The 5762-nt window shown below is 35.9% G+C and overlaps 1 pseudogene; it reads left to right on the top strand.

Annotated features, from left to right (window-relative positions):
* The first annotated feature begins 2361 nt into the window (after positions 1 to 2361).
* LOC149235848 (RNA-binding protein BRN1 pseudogene) lies at positions 2362 to 3103 on the top strand (annotated as a pseudogene).
* Positions 3104 to 5762: the final 2659 nt, after the last annotated feature.

Raw genomic sequence — 5762 nt, 5'->3', positions numbered from 1 at the left:
ACTTCTCCCTTAGGAGGGCACTCAGGATTTTTAAAAACTTACCACAGGGTTAAGAAGGAATTTTTTTGGGATGGCCTTAAATCAGATATTCAAAAGTTTGTGGCGGAATGTTTGGTTTGCCAACAAAATAAAGTTGAAACAATTAAGACACCGGGTCTATTACAACCTTTATCCATTCCAAGCCAACGTTGGGAGGAGGTTTCAATGGATTTTATCACAGGTTTACCCAAGTCTGAGGGAAAGAGTGTCATCATGGTGGTAGTTGACAGACTTACCAAGTATGCACACTTTTGTGCATTATCACATCCATTTAAAGCCAGTATAGTTTCTACTGCATTTATGGAAACAATTCAAAAGCTACATGGAAACCCAAAGATTATTGAAAGTGACAGAGATCCCATCTTCACTGGAAATTTTTGGACAGAATTATTTTCTTGTCTTGGTACTCAGTTAGCTCATACCTCATCTTATCATCCTCAATCTGATGGGCAAACTGAGATAGTAAACAAATGTTTGGAAGGATATCTTCATTGCTTTGTATCTAATAAACAGACACAATGGGTCAAATGGTTGCCTCTGGCTGAATGGTGGTATAACACTTCCTTCCATACAGCAACAAAAATGACCCCATTTATGGCACTTTATGGGTATCAACCACCATCCATCACATCATATTTAAGAGAAAATTCTAAGGTTCAGGCAGTGGAACATCACATCTAACATCAACAACAAGTCCTCCAACTCTTAAAGGATAACCTCGTGTTGGCACAAAATAGAATGAAACAACAAGCAGATCAACATCGCAGTGAAAGAAGTTTTGATGTAGGTGATTGGGTATTCCTATGGCTACAACCATATAAGCAAATGTCCCTAAAGTAAGCTAAGAAGGATAATAAATTATCACCAAAGTATTATGGTCCGTACAAGGTGTTGCAAAAGATTGGTACTATGGCATACAAATTGGAGCTTCCTGCAGCTTCTCGATTGCACCCAGTTTTCCATGTTTCATGTTTAAAGAAGGTTATAGGTGACAAGCTCCCAGTTCAAACAATATTGCCAGAACTTGACGAGGAAGGAAAAATTATATTGGAACCGGAAGTAGTCACAGAAACAAGAGCTCGACAGCTAAGAAATCGATCAATTTCAAAGTATCTTATCAAGTGGAAGAACTTATCTGCTAAAGATTCCACATGGGAGGATGAGAATTTTATGCAGAAGTATCCAGAACTACTCAAGCGTTGAGGACAACACTTTTTTGAAGGAGAGGGGCATGTTGGGTCCCTATAATACTAGTGATTACCCCATTACTATTGTAGTTATACCCCTTATTTATATTGTTGTGCCCCTATTACCCCCATGTTGTTATTTCTGTGCCCCATAGAATCCCTCTATTGTTATTTTTGTGGATTTATATTATTATTGTTAGGTCGGCTGGATTATATTGTGACTCCTTAGACTCCTATATATAGAAAGGAGGTTTTGTCAATTGTATCATCCAAGAATTGTTCATTTATGTAATGTAAAGGAGGTTGCCCCCTCGAAGAGGTTGAATTCTAAGGCGTTGATCTATCTTTTCTATCTTTTCTTGAGCTGGTTTCATAACATCTCCCTTCATAAAGTTCAAATCTACGAAAGGACTATAGCCAAATAGTTTTTTATACGATTCAAATCTATGAAAGTGTACCAGGCTCCATTGCCATGCGAACCAGAGGTATTTCATGCATTTACGTTATGACCCTGAGCTTAGTTTGACTTTGGTGTTTTTAACTTAAAGATGGGTACTATAAATTTTGACGGGACAAATCCTAAATCAAACGTCAAAATGATGGTTTCTGACTTATGAAGCACATCAAATTTGACGGGTAAAATTTTACAGCAACTATCAAATATGTCTTAAAATATGAAATACGTCCTATGGGACGTCAAATTTCAGGCCTGGTGCATGGAATTGACACAAGCATCATTTATAAGAGCACTCAATAGATTTGGGTATCCATTTAGCTTATCCCTTCAGATTCATCATCACTTTCTAGAGCACTCCAACATATCATCATTTTCCAAACAAAGTGTGACTTGGATTGCAATTTCTTATTCTTTTTTGTTGATGGGCGTGCATGGGAGTGTTATACTCAGTGTTCTTTGCTTTTGAGAGAATTTCCTACTACCCATGTGGATTTTCCATCTAGAAGATCAATCAGATTGGTGAGCATTACTGTTTGGGCATTGCCTTGAATCGGTGGTTTTCTATTATGGTCAACACTATCATTGTTTTTCTTATTTCCACTGGAGAAGGAATTTAGAGAGAGTGATTGTGTGTATAAAATCTGAGAGGGCTCAGACTATGTATATGTGCATTCAGCAATGGCATAAGTTCAGAATGGATTGCCGATGAACAAGTCCCTAAAGTTTGTGAAATAGTTCATGGGTCAAGTGCCCAAGCACAAGACGATGTCCCAACACATCTCATTATTTGAGGAAGTAGATATAGAAAACATTTAAGAAGTCAACATTATCAAAGACGAGCTCACCAAGGCCCCTAGAGGATGTTGTTTTCTAACATTCCTAGCAAGACAAGAAGCAGACATGGCCATCACTTTATTTCATAATAAACAAACCCTACTAGGGGCATCCAGTCCAATGCAAGTCAAATATACATATGGTGAATTGGAAAGAATAGAGAATAAACTTTTTATTGGGATTCTTCCAAAGACAGTTACAGATGTTGAAGTGACTGCAATTTTTTCCAACTATGGGACTATAAAATAATCACAAATTTTGTGAGTATCTCAGTAAAAAAGTAAAGTTGGATGTTTTTTTTCAAGTACAAGACAAGGGATCAAGTTGTGGTAGATCTTGAAGCTGTAAATGGAAAACACAAAATGGAGGGTTCAAGTCTACTGTTGGTTGTAAAATGGGCATATAATGAAAAGGAAAGACAAACAAAAAGGGCTTGAAAATATCAAACCCAACCTCCTAACACACCTAATGCAGACTCTAGACAACAACCTTCTTTATTTTATGCTATGCCAATGGGATATATGCCACCTTTGTCATAGAATGGCTAATGATACTAGGCTCTTGGGACACAGGGTCTCGTGCAATATCATTTTCCTACTTTTCTAAATCATCTTTCTTTACATAATATGGTGGTTTCTATCAATCCAACCAACACTTTTCCTGGTACTGCCCCCAATATTGTCACTGGTATGACACATGCTAACTTTTTTGTAATGTCATCAACAGGATATATAAACTCATGACACCTTGCTATGTTTAGTTTCCGGTGCCCTATGGGATATCAAGGGGTAATGATGGGTCAATCCAAACTACATATTGGACATGGTTCTATTGGACCATCAATGGTAAATGCAAACTCAACAACTGGAAATGTGAAAACAACTTATGAGGCACAAGTTGAGGGCTTACATGAAGAAAATTTATTCATTTATCACATTTCGCAAGGATTTGGTGATCAAGAACTATCTAATGCTTTTTTATCCTTTGGAAAAATCATAAGTGAATTTTTTTTTGTTGACAAGGCTATTGGTGTCAGCAAATGCTTTAGATTTGTGAGTTATGACAACGTTGAAACTACACAAGTTTCTACCAATATGATGAATGAGTTTCAATTAAGTGGAAAGAATTTTAAGGTCCAACATAAGCAAGACAATAAACAAAACAAGACCTATTGAACTTATATTAATAAACATATAGAGAGGAGGTGGAGGAGGCTGTTAATTTTCAAACTATGATTGTTGCATTTAAGGATGTGACAGTTTTGTGCACCATTTATCTTCAGGATTAAAATGGCATGATATATTATATTGGAAGGGGAAATTGAAGATTATGCATGCATATATAAGTGGTTCAAAATCCATCATGTGACAAAGGTGGGAAGCAATAGCTCCCTTTGAAGATGATTGAAGGCTTGAAAATCATTGATATCACTTGTGTGTTTTTATAGATTTTGTTTTTTTATTAGTATTTGAAACCTCAAATTGATATTGAAAGATTAATTTGAAATATACATGGAAGGGTTTTCTCTTGGAATATTCAAAATGCTCTGAGATGATCTCCTCAAATACACAATTAGTTTGAGCTTATGTTTATCAATATTGGAGGAGGAGCATGATTCATGATGGTCTAGATTTCCGAATGAATGTAGTTGGAGTATGATCATTTTATGGAAAATGGAAAACATTGCAGGGAAAATGCTAGAACAATTTTTTTCTATTAGAAAAATTGGACAGTGGCAAATATTGTAGCGTGTGATCATTATAACCCCTTTCCATTGATGTCAAAGGAGGAGGTAAGCAGGAGAATGAAGGACAACAAGGAAGAGGATCATTGTGTTTCTATTAATTCCAAAGGGGGAGATTGATGGCATTATTGTCATTGATGACAAAGGAGCAGCATAAGACCAGCAAAGGCATAGGAGAAGCACAAGACTAGAAAAGGCATAGGAGAAGCAAGGTATGTTGCAAGGATATTTGACAGCAAGACTAGCAAAGTCATAGGAGCAGCACAAGACCAGCAAAGGCATAGGAGAAGCACAAGACCAACAAATGCATAGGAGAAATAAGGTATGCTATATGTTGCATGTGTTTTTATGGTTGCAAAGAAAGTGCACTATGATTGGTATACTTGATGAAAGTAGGAAAAAGGAGCAGAAAACACCTAGATGGCTTGGAAGAACATTGATGCTTGCAAGTGTTGTGTATAAGGCTAATTCGAAGAATTGTTTGTTAGAGAAAATTGTTGTGATGCAAGGCAAGACTCCATGACAACAAAGGCAAGGTGAGACTCCATGGCGACAAAGGAAAGGAAAGGCTCCATGACAATAAAGGAAAGGTTGTTGAGACAATGACATGAATATTATTTTGATGCATTAATGGAAAATATTGTTATTGATCATGAGGAATGAATGTTCAATTCTATAGTCATATGTTATTCCTATAATGTTATATGATGTTGGAATTATGTTGATGTGTTTGTTCATTATATGTGGATGAAAATTATATGTTGAGGTGGATCATTTATTTTTTGGTGTTCTAATATTCAAAATATGAAGAGTTTGGAAACAAATGAGTAGAAGGAAAAGAGTCAAGATGTTCACTTCATCTTCTTATGTGGGATACAAATAGCCATCAAACTATTTTTATGGAAGATATGGAAGGAAAAAGAATCTAGAGAGTTGGATAATGTGTGAGATTTGATTTAGGTATTATGCATTAGTTACTTATCACAAATGAAGCTTATATGAAGCAGATTTGAAGGGAAAAAGAGGCAGAAATGAAGATGGAGATATGCAGAATTTATGACCAAGTAAACTAACACATTATTGTTTCTTGTTTATATCATAGGATTGTAGTCTCCTTTCAAGTTGTGGCATGATAAATATCCAATTGGAGTTGGTTGAGGTAGGAGCCTCTTGTGGGTTGTAACCTGCAAAAAACATATGGGAGTTGGAGCTTCCTTACATGTTGTAACTTGCAAAAAAATTGAGGTAGTAACCTCCTGTAGGTTGGAGCCAATGGAAAATCAAATGTAATAAGGAGTAGTAGCTTCCCTTTGCATCACAACAATAATTAAATCATGGTTTTCTCCCTTTATAGGTTTCCACTTAAATTTGGTGTCAATATGTGTTGTTATTATGTGCTTATGGGATGTTTTGATTTGCTTATTACATTTTTTTCACATATTCAATTTGTTGGTCATTATTTGTTAAGTTGCTAATGTAATGTTTTAGTTAATGAGTTTAA

Source organism: Pinus tabuliformis, chromosome 8 (genome assembly GCF_031772625.1).
Source record: "Pinus tabuliformis cultivar Carrire ecotype Pingquan chromosome 8, CPIR1, whole genome shotgun sequence".
Lineage (NCBI taxonomy): Eukaryota > Viridiplantae > Streptophyta > Pinopsida > Pinales > Pinaceae > Pinus > Pinus tabuliformis.
This window is presented reverse-complemented; position numbering and strand designations above follow the sequence as displayed.